The sequence below is a fragment of the Schistocerca gregaria genome, chromosome 6 (assembly GCF_023897955.1).
Source record: "Schistocerca gregaria isolate iqSchGreg1 chromosome 6, iqSchGreg1.2, whole genome shotgun sequence".
Classification (NCBI taxonomy): Eukaryota; Metazoa; Arthropoda; class Insecta; order Orthoptera; family Acrididae; genus Schistocerca; species Schistocerca gregaria.
Window position 1 is genome coordinate 581,777,943 of NC_064925.1, and position 24,362 is coordinate 581,802,304.

Below are 24,362 nucleotides of genomic sequence, written 5' to 3' on the forward strand. Positions count from 1 at the left end.
ATTTGTTATCGAATCGACTTAAATCCAGATCGTCACATTGGCCGCTCTTCGTTCTGAAACGGTTGTTCTTATCTTGTGCAAAGCTATGTCGCGCGCTGCGGTATGCAGAGACACTAAATGCACCATAGTAGAACACAGATGAAGCTTCTAAGTTGATGTAATAGTCAGTAAGAAGTAGTACAATTCTAGTTTTAGGTACTGATTATTGACTTTTTAGCTGGCTTTGGTGTCTTGGACATGAGATAGGACCTTAAGATTCTGCATGAAAGGATTACTAGCAGCCGAGTTGCACTGGAGAATGTGGAAAATGTTCATATGTAGTAAAAACCTGAGAAATCCTTCCGATTTCTTCATTATCGAATCGACTTAAAGCCAGATCGTCACATTGGCCGCTCTTCTCTCTGAAACGGTTCTACTTATTGTCTGCAAAGCTATGTCGCATGCTGCGGTATGCGGAGACACTGAAAGCACCGTAGTAGAACACAGATGAAGCTTCTAAGTTGATGTAATAGCCAGTAAGAAGTAGTACCATTCAAGTTTTAGGTATCGATTATTAACTTTTTAGCTGGCTTTGGTGCCTTGGACATGAGCTAGGACCTTAAGATTCTGCATGAAAGGAGGACTAGCAGCCGAGTTGCACGGGAGAATGTGAAAAGTGTTCATATGTAGTAAAAACCAGAGAAATCCGTCCGTGTTCGACATTTGTTATCGAATCGACTTAAAGCCAGATCGTCACATTGGCCGCTCTTCTCTCTCAAACGGTTGTACTTATCGACTGCAAAGCTATGTCGCGTGCTGCGGTATGCGGAGACACTAAAAGCACCATAGTAGAACACAGATGAAGCTTCTAAGTTGATGTAATAGTCAGTAAGAAGTAGTACAATTCAAGTTTTAGGTATTGATTATTGACTTTTTAGCTGGCTTTGGTGCCTTGGACATGAGCTAGGACCTTAAGATTCTGCATGAAAGGAGGACTAGCAGCCGAGTTGCACGGGAGAATATGAAAAGTGTTCATATGTAGTAAAAACCAGAGAATTCCGTCCGTGTTCGACATTTGTTATCGAATCGACTTTAAGCCAGATCGTAACATTGGCCGCTCTTCTCTCTAAAACGGTTGTACTTATCGTCTGCAAAGCTATGTCGGGTGCTGCGGCATGCGGAGACACTAAAAGCACCATAGTAGAACACAGATGAAGCTTCTAAGTTGATGTAATAGCCAGTAAGAAGTAGTACAATTCAAGTTTTAAGTATCGATTGTTGACTTTTTACCCTTCTTTGGTGCCTTGGGCATGAGCTAGGAACTTAAGATTTTGCATGATAGGAGGTCCAGCAGCCGCGTTGCACGTGAGAATGTGAAAAGTGTTCATATGTAGTAAAAACCTAAGAAATCCGTCCGTTTTCGTCATTTGTTGTCGAATCGACTTAAACCAGATCGTCACATTAGCCGCTCTTCTCCCTGAAACGGTTGTACTTATCGACTGCAAAGCTATGTCGCGTGCTGCGGTATGCGGAGACACTAAAAGCACCATAGTAGAACGCAGATGAAGCTTCTAAGATGATGTAATAGTCATTAAGAAGTAGTACAATTCCAGTTTTAGGTATCGATTATTGACTTTTTAGGAGGCTTTGGTGCCTTGGACATGGGTTAGGACCTTAAGATTCTGCATGAAAGGAGGTCTAGAAGCCGAGTTGTACGGGAGAATGTGAAAAGTGTTCATATGTAGTAAAAACCTGAGAAATCCGTCCGTTTTCGTCATTTGTTATCGAATCGACTTAAGGCCAGATCGTCACATTGGGCGCTCTACTCTCTAAAATGGTTGTACTTATCGTCTGCAAAGCTGTGTCGCGCGCTGCGGTATGCGGAGACACTAAAAGCACCATAGTAGAATACAGATGAAGCTTCTAAGTTGATGTAATAGCCAGTAAGAAGTAGTACAATTCAAGTTATAGGTATCGATTATTGACTTTTTAGCTGGCTTTGGTACCTTGGACATGAGCTAGGACCTTAACATTCTGCATGAAAGGAGGACTAGCAGCCGAGTTGCACGGGAGAACGTGAAAAGTGTTCATATGTAGTAAAAACCTGAGAAATCCGTCCGTTTTCGTCATTTGTTATCGAATCGACTTAAATCCAGATCGTCACATTGGCCGCTCTTCGTTCTGAAACGGTTGTTCTTATCTTGTGCAAAGCTATGTCGCGCGCTGCGGTATGCAGAGACACTAAATGCACCATAGTAGAACACAGATGAAGCTTCTAAGTTGATGTAATAGTCAGTAAGAAGTAGAACAATTCAAGTTTTAGGTACTGATTATTGACTTTTTAGCTGGCTTTGGTGTCTTGGACATGAGATAGGACCTTAAGATTCTGCATGAAAGGATTACTAGCAGCCGAGTTGCACTGGAGAATGTGGAAAATGTTCATATGTAGTAAAAACCTGAGAAACCCTTCCGATTTCGTCATTTGTTATCGAATCGACTTAAAGCCAGATCGTCACATTGGCCGCTCTTCTCTCTGAAACGGTTCTACTTATAGTCTGCAAAGCTATGTCGCATGCTGCGGTATGCGGAGACACTGAAAGCACCATAGTAGAACACAGATGAAGGCTCTAATTTGATGTAATAGCCTGTAAGAAGTAGTACAATTCAAGTTTTAGGTATCGATTATTGACTTTTTAGCTGGCTTTGGTGCCTTGGACATGAGCTAGGACCTTAAGATTCTGCATTAAAGGAGGACTAGCAGCCGAGTTGCACGTTAGAATGTGAAAAGTGTTCATATGTAGTAAAAACCAGAGAAATCCGTCCGTGTTCAACATTTGTCATCGAATCGACTTAAAGCCAGATCGTCACATTGGGCGCTCTACTCTCTAAAGCGGTTGTACTTATCGTCTGCAAAGCTATGTCGCGTGCTGCGGTATGTGGAGACACTAAAAGCACCATAGTAGAACACAGATGAAGCTTCTAAGTTGATGTAATAGCCAGTAAGAAGTAGTACAATTCAAGTTTTAGGTATCGATTGTTGACTTTTTACCCTTCTTTGGTGCCTTGGGCATGAGCTAGGACCTTAAGATTCTGCATGAAATGTGGATTAGCAGCCGAGTTGCACGGGAGAATGTGAAATGTGTTCATATGTAGTAAAAACCTGAGAAATCCGTCCGTTTTCGTCATTTGTTATCGAATCGACTTAAAGCCAGATCGTTACATTGGCCGCTCTCCTCTCTGAAACGTTTCTACTTATCGTCTGCAAAGCTATGTCGCGTGCTGCGGAATGCGGAGACACTAAAAGCACCATAGTAGAACACAGATGAAGCCTCTAATTTGATGTAATAGCCAGTAAGAAGTTGTACAATTCAAGTTTTAGGTATCGATTATTGTCTTTTTAGCTGGCTTTGGTGCCTTGGACATGAGCTAGGACCTCAAAATTCTGCATGAACGGAGGACTAGCAGCCGAGTTTCACGGGAGAATGTGAAAAGTGTTCATATGTAGTAAAAACCTGAGAAATCCGTCCGTTTTCGTCATTTGTTATCGAATCGACGTAAAGCCAGATCGTCACATTGGCCGCTCTTCTCTCTGAAACGGTTGTACTTATCGTCTGCGAAGCTATGCCACGTGCTGCGGTATGTGGAGACACAAAAAGCGCCATAGTAGAACACAGATGAAGCTTCTAAGTTGATGTAATAGCCAGTAAGAAGTAGTGCAATTCAAGTTTTAGGTATCGATTATTGACTTTTTAGCTGGCTTTAGTGCCTTGGACGTGAGCTAGGACATTAAGATTCTGCATGAAAGGTGGATTAACAGCCGAGTTGCACGGGAGAATGTGAAGTGTGTTCATATGTAGTAAAAACCTGAGAAATCCGTTCGTTTTGGTCATTTGTTATCGAATCGACTTAAAGCCAGATCGCCACATTGGCCGCTCTTCTCTCTGAAATGGTTCTATTTATCGTCTGCAAAGCTATGTCGCGTGCTGCGGTATGCGGAGACACTAAAATCACCATAGTAGAACACAGATGAAGCTTCTAAGTTGATGTAATAGCCAGTAAGAAGTAGTACAATTCAAGTTTTAGGTATCGATTATTTACTTTTTAGCTGGCTTTGGTGCCTTGGACATGATCTAGGACCTTAAGATTCTGCATGAACGGAGGACTAGCAGCCGAGTTGCACGGGAGAATGTGAAAAGTGTTCATATGTAGTAAAAACCTGAGAAATCCGTCCGTTTCGTCATTTGTTATAGAATCGACTTAAAGCCAGATAGTCACATTGGCCGCTCTTCTCTCTGAAACGGTTGTACTTATCGTCTGCAAAGCTATGTCACGTGCTGCGGTTAGTGGAGACACTAAAAGCGCCATAGTAGAACACAGATGAAGCTTCTAAGTTGATGTAATAGCCAGTAAGAAGTAGTACATTTCAGTTTTATCTAACGATTATTGACTTTTCAGCTGTCTTTGGTGCCTTGGACATGAGCTAGGACCTTAAGATTCTGCATGAAAGGAGGACTAGCAGCCGAGTTGCACGGGAGAATGTGAAAAGTGTTCATATGTAGTAATAACATGAGAAATACGTCCGTTTTCGCCATTTGTTATCGAATCGATTTATAGCCAGATCGTCACATTGGCCGCTCTTCTCTCTGAAACGGTTGTACTTATCGTCTGCAAAGCTATGTCGCGTGCTGCGGTATGCGGAGACACTAAAAGCACCATAGTAGAACACAGATGAAGCTTCTAAGTTGATGTAATAGCCAGTAAGAAGTAGTACAATTCAAGTTTTAGGTTTTGAATATTGACTTTTTAGCTGGCTTTCGTGCCTTGGACATGAGATAGGACCTTAAGATTCTGCATGAAAGGAAGACTAGCAGCCGAGTTGCACGGGAGAATGTGAAAAGTGTTCATTTGTAGTAAAAACCTGAGAAATCGGTCCGTTTTCGTAATTTGTTATCGAATCGACTTAAAACCAGATCGTCACATTGGCCGCCCTTCCCTCTGAAACGGTTCTACTTATCGTCTGCAAAGCTATGTTGCGTGCTGCGGTATGCGGAGACACTAAAATCACCATAGTAGAACACAGATGAAGCTTCTAAGTTGATGTAATAGCCAGTAAGAAGTAGTACAATTCAAGTTTTAGGTATCGATTATTGACTTTTTAGCTGGCTTTGGTACCTTGGACATGAGCTAGGACCTTAAAATTCTGCAAGAAAGGAGGACTAGAAGCCGAGTTGCACGGGAGAATGTGAATTGTGTTCATATGTAGTAAAAACCTGAGAAATACGTCCGTTTTCGTCATTTGTTATCGAATCGACTTAAAGCCAGATCGTCACATTGGCCGCTCTTCTCTCTGAAAGGGTTGTTCTTATCGTCTGCAAAGCTATGTCGCGTGCTGCGGAATGCGGAGACAGTAAAAGCACCATAGTAGAACACAGATGTAGCTTCTAAGTTGATGTAATAGCCAGTAAGAAGTAGTAAAATTCAAGTCTTAGGTATCGATTATTGACTTTTTAGCTGGCTTTGGTGCCTTGGACATGAGCTAGCACCTTAAGATTCTGCATGAAAGGAAATTAGCAGCGGAGTTGCACGGGAGAATATGAAAAGTGCTCATATGTAGTAAAAACCTAGAAATCCGTCCGTTTTCGTCATTTGTTATAGAATCGACTTAAAGCCAGATCGTCACATTGGCCGCTCTTCTCTCTGAAACGGTTGTACTTATCGTCTGCAAAGCTATGTCGCGTGCTGCGGTATTCTGAGACACTAAAAGCACCATAGTACAACACAGATAAAGCTTCTAAGTTGAAGTAATAGCCAGTAAGAAGTAGTACAATTCAAGTTTTAGGTATCGATTATTGACCTTATAGCTGGCTTGGTGCCTTGGACATGAGCCAGGACCTTAACATTCTGCATGAAAGGAGGACTAGCAGCCAATTTGCACAGCAGAATGTGAAAAGTGTTCATATGTAGTAAAAACCTGAGATATCCGTCCGTTTTCGTCATTTGTTATCGAAACGACTTAAAGCCAGATCGTCAAACTGGCCGCTTTTCTCTCTGAAACGGTTGTACTTCTCGTCTGCAAAGCTATGTTGTGTGCTGCGGTATGCGGAGACAGTAAAAGAACCATAGTAGAACACAGATGAAGCTTCTAAGTTGATGTAATAGCCAGTAAGCAGTAGTACAATTCAAGTTCTAGGTATCGATTATTGACTTTTTAGCTGGCTTTGGTGCCTTGGACATGAGCTAGGACCTTTAGATTCTGCATGAAAGGAGGATTAGCAGCGGAGTTGCACGGGAGAATGTGAAAAGTGTTCATATGAAGTAAAAACCTGAGACATCCGTCCGTTTTCGTCATTTGTTATCGAATCGACTTAAAGCCAGATCGTCACATTGGTCGCTCTTCTCTCTCAAACGGTTGTACTTATCGTCTGCAAAGCTATGTCGCGTGCTGCAGTATGCGGAGACAGTAAAAGCACCATAGTAGAACACAGATGAAGCTTCTAAGTTAATGTAATAGCCAGTAAGATATAGTACAATTCAAGTTCTAGGTATCGATTATTGACTTTTTAGCTGGCTTTGGTGCGTTGGACATGAGCTAGGACCTTAAGATTGTGCATGAAAGAAGGATTAGCAGCGGAGTTGCACGGGAGAATATGAAAAGTGTTCATATGTAGTAAAAACCTAGAAATCCGTCCGTTTTCGTCATTTGTTATCGAATCGACTTAAAGCCAGATCGTCACATTGACCGCTCTTCTCTCTGAAACGGTAGTACTTATCGTCTGCAAAGCTATGTCGCGCTCTGCGATATGCGGAGACAGTAAAAAGCACCATAGTAGTACACAGATGAAGCTTCTAAGTTGATGTAATAGCCAGTAAGATATAGTACAATCCAAGTTTTAGGTATCGATTATTGACTTTTTAGATGGCATTGGTGCGTTGGACATGAGCTAGGACCTTAATATTGTGCATGAAAGAAGGGTTAGCAGCGGAGTTGCACGGGAGAATATGAAAAGTGTTCATATGTAGTAAAAACCTAGAAATCCGTCCGTTTTCGTCATTTGTTATCGAATCGACTCAAAGCCAGATCGTCACATTGGCCCCTATTCTCTCTGAAACGGTTGTACTTATCATCTGCAAAGCTATGTCGCGTTCTGCGGTATTCTGAAACACTAAAAGCACTATAGTAGAACACAGATGAAGCTTCTAAGTTGATGTAATAGCCAGGAAGAAGTAGTATAATTCAAGTTTTAGGTATGGTTTAAGACTTTATAGCTGGCTTTGGTGCCTTGGACATGAGCTAGGACCTTAACATTCTGCATGAAAGGAGGACTAGCAGCTTATTTGCACGGGAGAGTGTGAAAAGTGTTCATATGTAGTAAAAACCTGAGAAACACGTCAGTTTTCGTCATTTGTTATCGAATCGACTTAAAGCCAGATCGTCACATTGGCCGCTCTTCTCTCTGAAACGGTTGTACTAATCGATTTCGTAGCTATGTCGCGTGCTGCGGTATGCGGAGACACTAAAAGCAGCATAATAGAACACAGATGAAGCTTCTAAGTTGATGTAATAGCCAGTAAGAAGTAGTACAATTCAAGTTTTAGGTATCGATTATTGACTTTTTAGCTGGCTTTGGTGCCTTGGACATGAGCTACGACCTTTAGATTCTGCATGAAAGGAGGATTAGCAGCGGAGTTGCACGGGAGAATGTGAAAAGTGTTCATATGAAGTAAAAACCTGAGACATCCGTCCGTTTTCGTCATTTGTTATCGAATCGACTTAAAGCCAGATCGTCACATTGGCCGCTCTTCTCTCTGAAACGGTTGTACTTATCGTCTGCAAAGCTATGTCGCGTGCTGCGGTATGCGGAGACAGTAAAAGCACCATAGTAGAACACAGATGAAGCTTCTAAGTTAATGTAATAGCCAGTAAGATATAGTAGAATTCAAGTTTTAGGTATCGATTATTGACTCTTTAGCCGGCTTTGGTGCCTTGGACATGAGCTAGGACCTTAAGATTCTGCATGAAATGAGGAGTAGCAGCGGAGTTGCACGGGAGAATATGAAAAGTGTTCATATGTAGCAAAAACCTAGAAATCCGTCCGTTTTCGTCATTCGTTATCGAATCGACTTAAAGCCAGATCGTCACATTGGCCGCTCTTCTCTCTGAAACGGATGTACTTATCGTCTGCAAAGCTATGTCGCGTGCTACGGTATGCGGAGACACTAAAATCACCATAGTAGAACACAGATGAAGCTTCTATGTTGATGTAATAGCCAGTAAGTAGTAGTACAATTCAAGTTTTAGGTATCGATTATTGACTTTTTAGCTGGCTTTGGTGCCTTGGACATGAGCTAGGACCTTAAGATTCTGCATGAAAGGAGGACTAGCAGCCGAGTTGCACGGGAGGATGTGAAAAGTGTTCATATGTAGTAAAAACCTGAGAAATCCGTCCGTTTTCGTCATTTGTTATCGAATCGACTTAAAGCCAGATCGTCACATTGGCCGCTATTCTCTCTGAAACGCTTGTACTTATTGTCTGCAAAGCTATGTCGCGTGCTGCGGTATTCTGAAACACTAAAAGCACCATAGTAGAACACAGATGAAGCTTCTAAGTTGATGTAATAGCCAGGAAGAAGTACTATAATTCAAGTTTTAGGTATGGATTAAGACTTTATAGCTGGCTTTGGTGCCCTCGACATGAGCTAGGACCTTAACATTCTGCATGAAAGGAGGACTAGCAGCTTATTTGCACGGGAGAATGTGAAAAGTGTTCATATGTAGTAAAAACCTGAGGAACACGTCAGTTTTCGTCATTTGTTATCGAATCGACTTATAGCCAGATCGTCACATTGGCCGCTCTTCTCTCTGAAACGGTTGTACTAATCGATTTCGTAGCTATGTCGCGTGCTGCGGTACGCGGAGACACTAAAAGCAGCATAATAGAACACAGATGAAGCTTCTAAGTTGATGTAATAGCCAGTAAGAAGTAGTACAATTCAAGTTTTAGGTATCGATTATTGACTTTTTAGCTGGCTTTGGTGCCTTGGAAATGAGCTCGGACCTTAACATTCTGCATGAAAGGAGGACTAGCAGCCGAGTTGCACGGGAGAATGTGAAATGTGTTCATATGTAGTAAAAACCTGAGAAATCCGTCCGTTTTCGTCATTTGTTATCGAATCGACTTAAAGCCAGATCGTCACATTGGCAGCTCTTCTCTCTGAAAAAGTTGTACTTATCGTCTGCAAAGCTATGTCACGTGCTGCGGTATGCGGACACTCTAAAAGCACCATAGTAGAACACAGATGAAGCTTCTAAGTTGATGTAATAGCCAGTAAGAAGTAGTACAATTAAAGTTTTAGGTATCGGTTATTGACTTTTTACCCTTCTTTTGTGCCTTGGACATGAGCTAGGAACTTAACATTTTTCATGAAAGGAGGACTAGCAGCCGAGTTGCACAGGAGAATGTGAAGAGTGTTCATATGTAGTAAAAACCTGAAAATCCGTCCGTCTTAGTCATTTGTTATCGAATCGACTTAAAGCCAGATCGTCACATTGGCCGCTCTTCTCTCTGAAACGGTTGTACTAATCGATTTCGTAGCTATGTCGCGTGCTGCGGTACGCGGAGACACTAAAAGCAGCATAATAGAACACAGATGAAGCTTTTAAGTTGATGTAATAGCCAGTAAGAAGTAGTACAATTCAAGTTTTAGGTATCGATTATTGACTTTTTAGCTGGCTTTGGTGCCTTGGAAATGAGCTCGGACCTTAACATTCTGCATGAAAGGAGGACTAGCAGCCGAGTTGCACGGGAGAATGTGAAATGTGTTCATATGTAGTAAAAACCTGAGAAATCCGTCCGTTTTCGTCATTTGTTATCGAATCGACTTAAAGCCAGATCGTCACATTGGCCGCTCTTCTCTCTGAAACGGTTGTACTTATCGTCTGCAAAGCTATGTCGCGTGCTGCGGTATGCGGAGACATTAAAATCACCATAGTAGAACACAGATGAAGCTTCTAAGTTGATGTAATAGCCAGTAAGTAGTAGTACAATTCAAGTTTTAGGTATCGATTATTGACTTTTTAGCTGGCTTTGGTGCCTTGGACATGAGCTAGGACCTTTAGATTCTGCATGAAAGGAGGACTAGCAGCCGAGTTCCACGGGAGAATGTGAAAAGTGTTCATATGTAGTAAAAACCTTAGAAATCCGTCCGTTTTCGTCATTTGTTATCGAATCGACTTAAAGCCAGATTGTTACATTGGCCGCTCTTCTCTCTGAAACGCTTGTACCTATCGTCTGCAAAGCTATGTCGCGTGCTGCGGTATGCGGAGACACTAAAATCACCATAGTAGAACACAGATGAAGCATCTAAGTTGATGTAATAGCCAGTAAGTAGTAATCCAATTCAAGTTTTAGGTATCGACTATTGACTTTTTAGCTGGCTTTGGTGCCTTGGACATGAGCTAGGACCTTAAGATTCTGCATGAAAGGAGGACTAGCAGCCGATTTTTACGGGAGAATGTGAAAAGTGTTCATATGTAGTAAAAACCTGAGAAATCCGTCCGTTTTCGTCATTTGTTATCGAATCTACTTAAAGCCAGATCGTCACAGTGGCCGCTCTTTTCTCTGAAACGCTTGTACTTATCGTCTGCAAAGCTATGTCGCGTGCTGCGGTATGCGGAGACACTAAAAGCACCATAGTAGAGCACATATGAAGCTTCTACTTGATGTAATAGCCAGTAAGAAGTAGTACAATTCAAGTTTTAGGTATTGAATATTGACTATTTAGCTGGCTTTGGTGCCTTGGACATGAGCTATCACCTTAAGATTCTGCATAAAAGGAGGACTAGCAGCCGAGTTGCACGGGAGAATGTGAAAAGTGTTCATATGTAGTAAAAACCTGAGAAATCGGTCCGTTTTCGTCATTTGTTATCGAACCGACTTAAAGCAAGATCGTCACATTGGCCGCTCTTCTCTCTGAAACGGTTGTACTTATCCTCTGCAAAGCTATGTCGCGTGCTGCGGTATGCGGAGACACTAAAATCACCATAGTAGAACACAGATGAGGCCTCTAAGTTGAAGTAATAGATAGTAAGAAGTAATACAATTCAAGTATCAGGTATCGATTATTGCCTTTTTAGCTGGCTTTGGTACCTTGGACATGAGCTAGGACCTTTAGATTCTGCATGAAAGGAGGATTAGCAGCGGAGTTGCACGGGAGAATGTGAAAAGTGTTCATATGAAGTAAAAACCTGAGACATCCGTCCGTTTTCGTCATTTGTTATCGAATCGACTTAATGCCAGATCGTCACATTGGCCGCTCTTCTCTCTGAAACGGTTGTACTTATCGTCTGCAAAGCTATGTCGCGTGCTGCGGTATTCTGAAACACTAAAAGCACCATAGTACAACACAGATGAAGCTTCTAAGTTAATGTAATAGCCAGTAAGATATAGTAGAATTCAAGTTTTAGGTATCGATTATTGACTTTTTAGCCGGCTTTGGTGCCTTGGATATGAGCTAGGACCTTAAGATTCTGCATGAAAGGAGGATTAGCAGCGGAGTTGCACGGGAGAATATGAAAAGTGTTCATATGTAGCAAAAACCTAGAAATCCGTCCGTTTTCGTCATTTGTTATCGAATCGACTTAAAGCCAGATCGTCACATTGGCCGCTCTTCTCTCTGAAACGGATGTACTTATCGTCTGCAAAGCTATGTCGCGTGCTGCGGTATGCGGAGACACTAAAATCACCATAGTAGAACACAGATGAAGCTTCTATGTTGAGGTAATAGCCAGTAGGTAGTAGTACAATTCAAGTTTTAGGTATCGATTATTGACTTTTTAGCTGGCTTTGGTGCCTTGGACATGAGCTAGGACCTTAAGATTCTGCATGAAAGGAGGACTAGCAGCCGATTTGCATGGGAGAATGTGAAAAGTGTTCATATGTAGTAAAAACCTGAGAAATCCGTCCGTTTTCGTCATTTGTTATCGAATCGACTTAAAGCCAGATCGTCACATTGGCCGCTATTCTCTCTGAAACGCTTGTACTTATTGTCTGCAAAGCTATGTCGCGTTTTGCGGTATTCTGAAACACTAAAAGCACCATAGTAGAACACAGATGAAGCTTCTAAGTTGATGTAATAGCCAGTAAGAAGTAGTACAATTCAAGTTTTAGGTATCGATTATTGACTTTTTAGCTGGCTTTGGTGCGTTGGAAATGAGCTCGGACCTTAACATTCTGCATGAAAGGAGGACTAGCAGCCGAGTTGCACGGGAGAATGTGAAATGTGTTCATATGTAGTAAAAACCTGAGAAATCCGTCCGTTTTCGTTATTTGTTATCGAATCGACTTAAAGCCAGATCGTCAGATTGGCAGCTCTTCTCTCAGAAGAAGTTGTACTTATCGTCTGCAAAGCTATGTCACGTGCTGCGGTATGCGGACACACTAAAAGCACCATAGTAGAACACAGATGAAGCTTCTAAGTTGATGTAATAGCCAGTAAGAAGTAGTACTATTAAAGTTTTAGGTATCGGTTATTGACTTTTTACCCTTCTTTTGTGCCTTGGACATGAGCTAGGAACTTAACATTTTTCATGAAAGGAGGACTAGCAGCCGAGTTGCACGGGAGAATGTGAAGAGTGTTCATATGTAGTAAAAACCTGAAAATCCGTCCGTCTTAGTCATTTGTTATCGAATCGACTTAAAGCCAGATCGTCACATTGGCCGCTCTTCTCTCTGAAACGGTTGTACTTATCGTCTGCAAAGCTATGTCGCGTGCTGCGGTATGCGGAGACATTAAAATTACCATAGTAGAACACAGATGAAGCTTCTAAGTTGATGTAATAGCCAGTAAGTAGTAGTACAATTCAAGTTTTAGGTATCGATTATTGACTTTTTAGCTGGCTTTGGTGCCTTGGACATGAGCTAGGACCTTTAGATTCTGCATGAAAGGAGGACTAGCAGCCGAGTTGCACGGGAGGATGTGAAAAGTGTTCATATGTAGTAAAAACCTAGAAATCCGTCCGTTTTCGTAATTTGTTATCGAATCGACTTAAAGCCAGATCGACACATTGGCAGCTCTTCTCTCTGAAACGGTTGTACTTATCGACTTCAAAGGTATGTCGCGTGTTGCCGTAGGCGTAAACAGGAAAAGCACCATAGTAGAACACAGATGAAGCTTCTAAGTTGATGTAATAGCCAGTAAGAAGTAGTCCAATTCAAGATTTAGGTATCGATTATTGACTTTTTAGCTGGCTTTGGTGCCTTGGACATGTGCTAGGATCTTAATATTCTGCATGAAAGGAGGACTAGCAGCCGAGTTACATGGGGGAATGTGAAAAGTGTTCAAATGTAGTAAAAACCTGAGAAATACGTCAGTTTTCGTCATTTGTTATCGAATCGACTTAAAGCCAGATCGTCACATTGGCCGCTCTTCTCTCTGAAACGGTTGTACTTATCGTCTGCAAAGCTATGTCGCGTGCTGCGGTATGCGGAGACACTAAAAGCACCATAGTAGAATACAGATTGAGCTTCTAAGTTGATGTAATACCCAGTAAGAAGTAGTAAAATTGAAGTTTTAGGTATCGATTATTGACTTTTTAGCTTTCTTTGGTGCCTTGGACATGAGCTAGTACCTTAACATTCTGCATGAAAGGAGGACTAGCAGCCGAGTTGCACGGGAGAATGTGAAAAGTGTTCATATGTAGTAAAAACCTTAGAAATCCGTCCGTTTTCGTCACTTGTTATCGAATCGACTTAAAGCCAGATTGCCACATTGGCCGCTCTTCTCTCTGAAACGCTTGTACCTATCGTCTGCAAAGCTATGTCGCGTGCTGCGGTATGCGGAGACACTAAAATCACCATAGTAGAACACAGATGAAGCATCTAAGTTGATGTAATAGCCAGTAAGAAATAATCCAATTAAAGTTTTAGGTATCGATTATTGACTTTTTAGCTGGCTTTGGTGCCTTGGACATGAGCTAGGACCTTAAGATTCTGCATGAAAGGAGGACTAGCAGCCGATTTGCACGGGAGAATGTGAAAAGTGTTCATATGTAGTAAAAACCTAAGAAATCCGTCCGTTTTCGTCATTTGTTATCGAATCTACTTAAAGCCAGATCGTCACAGTGGCCGCTCTTTTCTCTGAAACGCTTGTATTTATCGTCTGCAAAGCTATGTCGCGTGCTGCGGTATGCGGAGACACTAAAAGCACCATAGTAGAGCACATATGAAGCTTCTAAGTTGATGTAATCGCCAGTAAGAAGTAGTACAATTCAAATTTTCGGTATTGAATATTGACTTTTTAGCTGGCTTTGGTGCCTTGGACATGAGCTATCACATTAAGATTCTGCATAAAAGGAGGACTAGCAGCCGAGTTGCACGGGAGAATGTGAAAAGTGTTCATATGTAGTAAAAACCTGAGAAATACGTCCGTTTTCGTCATTTGTTATCGAATCGACTTAAAGCCAGATCGTCACATTGGCCGCTCTTCTCTCTGAAACGGTTGTACTTATCGATTGCAAAGCTATGTCGCGTGCTGAGGTATGCGGAGACACTAAAAGCACCATAGTAGAACACAGATGAAGCTTCTAAGTTGATGTAATAGCCAGTAAGAAGTAGTACAATTCAAGTTTTAGGTATCGATTATTGACTTTTTAGCTGGCTTTGGTGCCTTGGACATGAGCTAGGACCTTAAGATTCTACATGAAAGGAGGACTAGCAGCCGAGTTGCACGGGAGAATGTGAATTGTGTTCATATGTAGTAAAAACCTGAGAAATACGTCCGTTTTCGTCATTTGTTATCGAATCGACTTAAAGCCAGATCGTCACATTGGCCGCTCTTCTCTCTGAAACGGTTGTACTTATCGATTGCAAAGCTATGTCGCGTGCTGCGGTATGCGGAGACACTAAAAGCACCATGGTAGAACACAGATGAAGCTTCTAAGTTGATGTAATAGCCAGTAAGAAGTAGTACAATTCAAGTTTTAGGTATCGGTTATTGACTTTTTACCCTTCTTTGGTGCCTTGGACATTAGCTAGGAAATTAAGATTTTGCATGAAGGAGGACTAGCAGCCGAGTTGCACGGTAGAATGTGAAAAGTGTTCATATGTAGTAAAAACCTGAGAAATCCGTCCGTTTTCGTCATTTGTTATCGAATCGACTTAAAGCCAGATCGTCACATTGGCCGCTCTTCTCTCTGAAACGGTTGTACTTATCGTCTGCAAAGCTATGTCGCGTGCTGCGGTATGCGGAGACACTAAAATCACCATAGTAGAACACAGATGAGGCTTCTAAGTTGATGTAATAGCCAGTAAGAAGTAATACAATTCAAGTATTATGAATCGATTATTGACATTTTAGCTGGTTTTGGTACATTGGACATGAGCTAGGACCTTAAGATTCTCCATGAAAGGAGGACTAGCAGCCGAGTTGCACGGGAGAATGTGAATAGTGTTCAAATGTAGTAAAAACCTGAGACATCCGTCCGTTTTCGTCATTTGTTATCGAATCTACTTAAAGCCAGATCGTCACATTGGCCGCTCTTCTCTCTGAAACGGTTGTACTTATCGTCTGCAAAGCTATGTGGCGTGCTGCGGTATGCGAAGACAGTAAAAGCACCATAGTAGAACACAGATGAAGCTTCTGAGTTGATGTAATAGCCAGTAAGAAGTAGTACAATTCAAGTTTTAGGTATCGATTATTGACTTTTTAGCTGGCTTTGGTGCCTTGGAAATGAGCTCGGACCTTAACATTCTGCATGAAAGGAGGACTAGCAGCCGAGTTGCACGGGAGAATGTGAAATGTGTTCATATGTAGTAAAAACCTGAGAAATCCGTCCGTTTTCGTCATTTGTTATCGAATCGACTTAAAGCCAGATCGTCACATTGGCAGCTCTTCTCTCTGAAAAAGTTGTACTTATCGTCTGCAAAGCTATGTCACGTGCTGCGGTATGCGGACACTCTAAAAGCACCATAGTAGAACACAGATGAAGCTTCTAAGTTGATGTAATAGCCAGTAAGAAGTAGTACAATTAAAGTTTTAGGTATCGGTTATTGACTTTTTACCCTTCTTTTGTGCCTTGGACATGAGCTAGGAACTTAACATTTTTCATGAAAGGAGGACTAGCAGCCGAGTTGCACAGGAGAATGTGAAGAGTGTTCATATGTAGTAAAAACCTGAAAATCCGTCCGTCTTAGTCATTTGTTATCGAATCGACTTAAAGCCAGATCGTCACATTGGCCGCTCTTCTCTCTGAAACGGTTGTACTAATCGATTTCGTAGCTATGTCGCGTGCTGCGGTACGCGGAGACACTAAAAGCAGCATAATAGAACACAGATGAAGCTTTTAAGTTGATGTAATAGCCAGTAAGAAGTAGTACAATTCAAGTTTTAGGTATCGATTATTGACTTTTTAGCTGGCTTTGGTGCCTTGGAAATGAGCTCGGACCTTAACATTCTGCATGAAAGGAGGACTAGCAGCCGAGTTGCACGGGAGAATGTGAAATGTGTTCATATGTAGTAAAAACCTGAGAAATCCGTCCGTTTTCGTCATTTGTTATCGAATCGACTTAAAGCCAGATCGTCACATTGGCCGCTCTTCTCTCTGAAACGGTTGTACTTATCGTCTGCAAAGCTATGTCGCGTGCTGCGGTATGCGGAGACATTAAAATCACCATAGTAGAACACAGATGAAGCTTCTAAGTTGATGTAATAGCCAGTAAGTAGTAGTACAATTCAAGTTTTAGGTATCGATTATTGACTTTTTAGCTGGCTTTGGTGCCTTGGACATGAGCTAGGACCTTTAGATTCTGCATGAAAGGAGGACTAGCAGCCGAGTTCCACGGGAGAATGTGAAAAGTGTTCATATGTAGTAAAAACCTTAGAAATCCGTCCGTTTTCGTCATTTGTTATCGAATCGACTTAAAGCCAGATTGTTACATTGGCCGCTCTTCTCTCTGAAACGCTTGTACCTATCGTCTGCAAAGCTATGTCGCGTGCTGCGGTATGCGGAGACACTAAAATCACCATAGTAGAACACAGATGAAGCATCTAAGTTGATGTAATAGCCAGTAAGTAGTAATCCAATTCAAGTTTTAGGTATCGACTATTGACTTTTTAGCTGGCTTTGGTGCCTTGGACATGAGCTAGGACCTTAAGATTCTGCATGAAAGGAGGACTAGCAGCCGATTTTTACGGGAGAATGTGAAAAGTGTTCATATGTAGTAAAAACCTGAGAAATCCGTCCGTTTTCGTCATTTGTTATCGAATCTACTTAAAGCCAGATCGTCACAGTGGCCGCTCTTTTCTCTGAAACGCTTGTACTTATCGTCTGCAAAGCTATGTCGCGTGCTGCGGTATGCGGAGACACTAAAAGCACCATAGTAGAGCACATATGAAGTTTCTCTTGATGTAATAGCCAGTAAGAAGTAGTACAATTCAAGTTTTAGGTATTGAATATTGACTATTTAGCTGGCTTTGGTGCCTTGGACATGAGCTATCACCTTAAGATTCTGCATAAAAGGAGGACTAGCAGCCGAGTTGCACGGGAGAATGTGAAAAGTGTTCATATGTAGTAAAAACCTGAGAAATCGGTCCGTTTTCGTCATTTGTTATCGAACCGACTTAAAGCAAGATCGTCACATTGGCCGCTCTTCTCTCTGAAACGGTTGTACTTATCCTCTGCAAAGCTATGTCGCGTGCTGCGGTATGCGGAGACACTAAAATCACCATAGTAGAACACAGATGAGGCCTCTAAGTTGAAGTAATAGATAGTAAGAAGTAATACAATTCAAGTATCAGGTATCGATTATTGCCTTTTTAGCTGGCTTTGGTACCTTGGACATGAGCTAGGACCTTTAGATTCTGCATGAAAGGAGGATTAGCAGCGGAGTTGCACGGGAGAATGTGAAAAGTGTTCATATGAAGTAAAAACCTGAGACATCCGTCCGTTTTCGTCATTTGTTATCGAATCGACTTAATGCCAGATCGTCACATTGGCCGCTCTTCTCTCTGAAACGGTTGTACTTATCGTCTGCAAAGCTATGTCGCGTGCTGCGGTATTCTGAAACACTAAAAGCACCATAGTACAACACAGATGAAGCTTCTAAGTTAATGTAATAGCCAGTAAGATATAGTAGAATTCAAGTTTTAGGTATCGATTATTGACTTTTTAGCCGGCTTTGGTGCCTTGGATATGAGCTAGGACCTTAAGATTCTGCATGAAAGGAGGATTAGCAGCGGAGTTGCACGGGAGAATATGAAAAGTGTTCATATGTAGCAAAAACCTAGAAATCCGTCCGTTTTCGTCATTTGTTATCGAATCGACTTAAAGCCAGATCGTCACATTGGCCGCTCTTCTCTCTGAAACGGATGTACTTATCGTCTGCAAAGCTATGTCGCGTGCTGCGGTATGCGGAGACACTAAAATCACCATAGTAGAACACAGATGAAGCTTCTATGTTGGTGTAATAGCCAGTAGGTAGTAGTACAATTCAAGTTTTAGGTATCGATTATTGACTTTTTAGCTGGCTTTGGTGCCTTGGACATGAGCTAGGACCTTAAGATTCTGCATGAAAGGAGGACTAGCAGCCGATTTGCATGGGAGAATGTGAAAAGTGTTCATATGTAGTAAAAACCTGAGAAATCCGTCCGTTTTCGTCATTTGTTATCGAATCGACTTAAAGCCAGATCGTCACATTGGCCGCTATTCTCTCTGAAACGCTTGTACTTATTGTCTGCAAAGCTATGTCGCGTTTTGCGGTATTCTGAAACACTAAAAGCACCATAGTAGAACACAGATGAAGCTTCTAAGTTGATGTAATAGCCAGTAAGAAGTAGTACAATTCAAGTTTTAGGTATCGATTATTGACTTTTTAGCTGGCTTTGGTGCGTTGGAAATGAGCTCGGACCTTAACATTCTGCATGAAAGGAGGACTAGCAGCCGAGTTGCACGGGAGAATGTGAAATGTGTTCATATGTAGTAAAAACCTGAGAAATCCGTCCGTTTTCGTTATTTGTTATCGAATCGACTTAAAGCCAGATCGTCACATTGGCAGCTCTTCTCTCAGAAGAAGTTGTACTTATCGTCTGCAAAGCTATGTCACGTGCTGCGGTATGCGGACACACTAAAAGCACCATAGTAGAACACAGATGAAGCTTCTAAGTTGATGTAATAGCCAGTAAGAAGTAGTACTATTAAAGTTTTAGGTATCGGTTATTGACTTTTTACCCTTCTTTTGTGCCTTGGACATGAGCTAGGAACTTAACATTTTTCATGAAAGGAGGACTAGCAGCCGAGTTGCACGGGAGAATGTGAAGAGTGTTCATATGTAGTAAAAACCTGAAAATCCGTCCGTCTTAGTCATTTGTTATCGAATCGACTTAAAGCCAGATCGTCACATTGGCCGCTCTTCTCTCTGAAACGGTTGTACTTATCGTCTGCAAAGCTATGTCGCGTGCTGCGGTATGCGGAGACATTAAAATTACCATAGTAGAACACAGATGAAGCTTCTAAGTTGATGTAATAGCCAGTAAGTAGTAGTACAATTCAAGTTTTAGGTATCGATTATTGACTTTTTAGCTGGCTTTGGTGCCTTGGACATGAGCTAGGACCTTTAGATTCTGCATGAAAGGAGGACTAGCAGCCGAGTTGCACGGGAGGATGTGAAAAGTGTTCATATGTAGTAAAAACCTAGAAATCCGTCCGTTTTCGTAATTTGTTATCGAATCGACTTAAAGCCAGATCGACACATTGGCAGCTCTTCTCTCTGAAACGGTTGTACTTATCGACTTCAAAGGTATGTCGCGTGTTGCCGTAGGCGTAAACAGGAAAAGCACCATAGTAGAACACAGATGAAGCTTCTAAGTTGATGTAATAGCCAGTAAGAAGTAGTCCAATTCAAGATTTAGGTATCGATTATTGACTTTTTAGCTGGCTTTGGTGCCTTGGACATGTGCTAGGACCTTAATATTCTGCATGAAAGGAGGACTAGCAGCCGAGTTACATGGGGGAATGTGAAAAGTGTTCAAATGTAGTAAAAACCTGAGAAATACGTCAGTTTTCGTCATTTGTTATCGAATCGACTTAAAGCCAGATCGTCACATTGGCCGCTCTTCTCTCTGAAACGGTTGTACTTAATCGTCTGCAAAGCTATGTCGCGTGCTGCGGTATGCGGAGACACTAAAAGCACCATAGTAGAATACAGATTGAGCTTCTAAGTTGATGTAATACCCAGTAAGAAGTAGTAAAATTGAAGTTTTAGGTATCGATTATTGACTTTTTAGCTTTCTTTGGTGCCTTGGACATGAGCTAGTACCTTAACATTCTGCATGAAAGGAGGACTAGCAGCCGAGTTGCACGGGAGAATGTGAAAAGTGTTCATATGTAGTAAAAACCTTAGAAATCCGTCCGTTTTCGTCACTTGTTATCGAATCGACTTAAAGCCAGATTGCCACATTGGCCGCTCTTCTCTCTGAAACGCTTGTACCTATCGTCTGCAAAGCTATGTCGCGTGCTGCGGTATGCGGAGACACTAAAATCACCATAGTAGAACACAGATGAAGCATCTAAGTTGATGTAATAGCCAGTAAGAAATAATCCAATTAAAGTTTTAGGTATCGATTATTGACTTTTTAGCTGGCTTTGGTGCCTTGGACATGAGCTAGGACCTTAAGATTCTGCATGAAAGGAGGACTAGCAGCCGATTTGCACGGGAGAATGTGAAAAGTGTTCATATGTAGTAAAAACCTAAGAAATCCGTCCGTTTTCGTCATTTGTTATCGAATCTACTTAAAGCCAGATCGTCACAGTGGCCGCTCTTTTCTCTGAAACGCTTGTATTTATCGTCTGCAAAGCTATGTCGCGTGCTGCGGTATGCGGAGACACTAAAAGCACCATAGTAGAGCACATATGAAGCTTCTAAGTTGATGTAATCGCCAGTAAGAAGTAGTACAATTCAAATTTTCGGTATTGAATATTGACTTTTTAGCTGGCTTTGGTGCCTTGGACATGAGCTATCACATTAAGATTCTGCATAAAAGGAGGACTAGCAGCCGAGTTGCACGGGAGAATGTGAAAAGTGTTCATATGTAGTAAAAACCTGAGAAATACGTCCGTTTTCGTCATTTGTTATCGAATCGACTTAAAGCCAGATCGTCACATTGGCCGCTCTTCTCTCTGAAACGGTTGTACTTATCGATTGCAAAGCTATGTCGCGTGCTGAGGTATGCGGAGACACTAAAAGCACCATAGTAGAACACAGATGAAGCTTCTAAGTTGATGTAATAGCCAGTAAGAAGTAGTACAATTCAAGTTATAGGTATCGATTATTGACTTTTTAGCTGGCTTTGGTGCCTTGGACATGAGCTAGGACCTTAAGATTCTACATGAAAGGAGGACTAGCAGCCGAGTTGCACGGGAGAATGTGAATTGTGTTCATATGTAGTAAAAACCTGAGAAATACGTCCGTTTTCGTCATTTGTTATCGAATCGACTTAAAGCCAGATCGTCACATTGGCCGCTCTTCTCTCTGAAACGGTTGTACTTATCGATTGCAAAGCTATGTCGCGTGCTGCGGTATGCGGAGACACTAAAAGCACCATAGTAGAACACAGATGAGGCTTCTAAGTTGATGTAATAGCCAGTAAGAAGTAATACAATTCAAGTTTTAGGTATCGATTATTGACTTTTTAGCTGGCTTTGGTACCTTGGACATGAGCTAGGACCTTAAGATTCTGCATGAAAGGAGGACTAGCAGCCGAGTTGCACGGGAGAATGTGAATAGTGTTCATATGTAGTAAAAACCTGAGACATCCGTCCGTTTTCGTCATTTGTTATCGAACCGACTTAAAGCCAGATCGTCACATTGGCCGCTCTCCTCTCTGAAACGGTTGTACTTATCGTCTGCAAAGCTATGTCGCGTGCTGCGGTATGCGGAGACACTAAAATCACCATAGTAGAAAACAGATGAGGCTTCTAAGTTGATGGAATAGCCAGTAAGAAGTAATCCAATTCAAGTTTTAGGTATCGATTATTGACTTTTTAACTGGCTTTGGTACCTTGGACATAAGCTAGGACCTTAAGATTCTGCATGAAAGGAGGACTAGCAGCCGAGTTGCACGGGAGAATGTGAATAGTGTTCATATGTAGTAAAAACCTGAGACATCCTTCCGTTTTCGTCATTTGTTATCGAATCGACGTAAAGCCAGATCGTCACATTGGCCGCTCTTCTCTCTGAAACGGTTGTACTTATCGTCTGCAAAGCTATGTCGCGTGCTGCGGTATGCGGAGACAGTAAAAGCACCACAGTAGAACAAAGATGAAGCTTCTAAGTTGATGTAATAGCCAGGAAGAAGTAGTACAATTCAAGTTTTTGGTATCGATTATTGACTTTTTAGCTGGCTTTGGTGCCTTGGACATAAGCTAGGACCTTAAGATTCTGCATGAAAGGAGGACTAGCAGCCGAGTTGCACGGGAGAATGTGAAAAGTGTTCATATGTAGTAAAAACCTGAGAAATAGGTCCGTTTTCGTCATTTGTTATCGAACCGACTTAAAGCCAGATCGTCACATTGGCCGCTCTCCTCTCTGAAACGCTTGTACTTATCGTCTGCAAAGCTATGTCGCGTGCTGCGGTATGCGGAGACACTAAAATCACCATAGTAGAACACAGATGGGGCTTCTAAGTTGATGTAATAGCCAGTAAGAAGTAACACAATTCAAGTTTTAGGTATCGATTATTGACTTTTAGCTGGCTTTGGTACCTTGGACATGAGATAGCACCTTAAGATTCTGCATGAAAGGAGGACTAGCAGCCGAGTTGCACGGGAGAATGTGAATAGTGTTCATATGTAGTAAAAACCTGAGACATCCGTCCGTTTTCGTCATTTGTTATCGAATCGACTTAAAGCCAGATCGTCACATTGGCCGCTCTTCTCTCTGAAACGGTTGTACTTCTCGTCTGCAAAGCTATGTCGCGTGCTGCGGTATGCTGAGACACTAAAAGCACCATAGTAGAACACAGATGAAGCTTCTAAGTTGATGTAATAGCCAGGAAGAAGTAGTACAATTCAAGTTTTAGGTATCGATTTTTGACTTTTTAGCTGGCTTTGGTGCCTTGGACATGAGCTAGGACCTTATGATTCTGCATGAAAGGAGGACTAGCAGCCGATTTGCACGGGAGAATGTGAAAAGTGTTCATATGTAGTATTAACCTGAGAAATCCGTCCGTTTTCGTCATTTGTTATCGAATCGACTTAAAGCCAGATCGTCACATTGGCCGCTCTTCTCTCTGAAACGGTTGTACTTATCGTCTGCAAAGCTATGTCGCGTGCTGCGGTATGCGGAGACACTAAAATCACCATAGTAGAACACAGATGAAGCTTCTAAGTTGATGTAATAGCCAGTAAGAAGTAGTACAATTCAAGTTTTAGGTATTGATTATTGACTTTTTAGCTTTCTTTGGTGCCTTGGACAAGAGCTAGGACCTTAAGATTCTGCATGAATGGAGGATTAGCAGCGCAGTTGCATGGGAGAATGTAAAAAGTGTTCATATGTAGTAAAAACCTGAGACATCCGTCCGTTTTCGTCATTTGTTATCGAACAGACTTAAAGCCAGATCGTCACATTGGGCGCTCTTCTCTCAGAAACGGTTGTACTTATCGTCTGCAAAGCTATGTCCCGTGCTGCGGTATTCTGAAACACTAAAAGCACCATAGTAGAACACAGATGAAGCTTCTAAGTTGATGTAATAGCCAGGAAGAAGTAGTATAATTCAAGTTTTAGGTATGGTTTAAGACTTTATAGCTGGCTTTGGTGCCCTCGACATGAGCTAGGACCTTAACATTCTCCATGAAAGGAGGACTAGCAGCTTATTTGCACGGGAGAATGTGAAAAGTGTTCATATGTAGTAAAAACCTGAGAAACACGTCAGTTTTCGTCATTTGTTATCGAATCGACTTAAAGCCAGATCGTCACATTAGCCGCTCTTCTCTCTGAAACGGTTGTACTAATCGATTTCGTAGCTATGTCGCGTGCTGCGGTATGCGGAGACACTAAAAGCAGCATAATAGAACACAGATGAAGCTTCTAAGTTAATGTAATAGCCAGTAAGAAGTAGTACAATTCAAGTTTTAGGTATCGATTATTGACTTTTTAGCTGGCTTTGGTGCCTTGGAAATGAGCTCGGACCTTAACATTCTGCATGAAAGGAGGACTAGCAGCCGAGTTGCACGGGAGAATGTGAAATGTGTTCATATGTAGTAAAAACATGAGAAATCCGTCCGTTTTCGTCATTTGTTATCGAATCGACTTAAAGCCAGATCGTCACATTGGCCGCCCTTCTCTCTGAAAAAGTTGTACTTATCGTCTGCAAAGCTATGTCGCGTGCTGCGG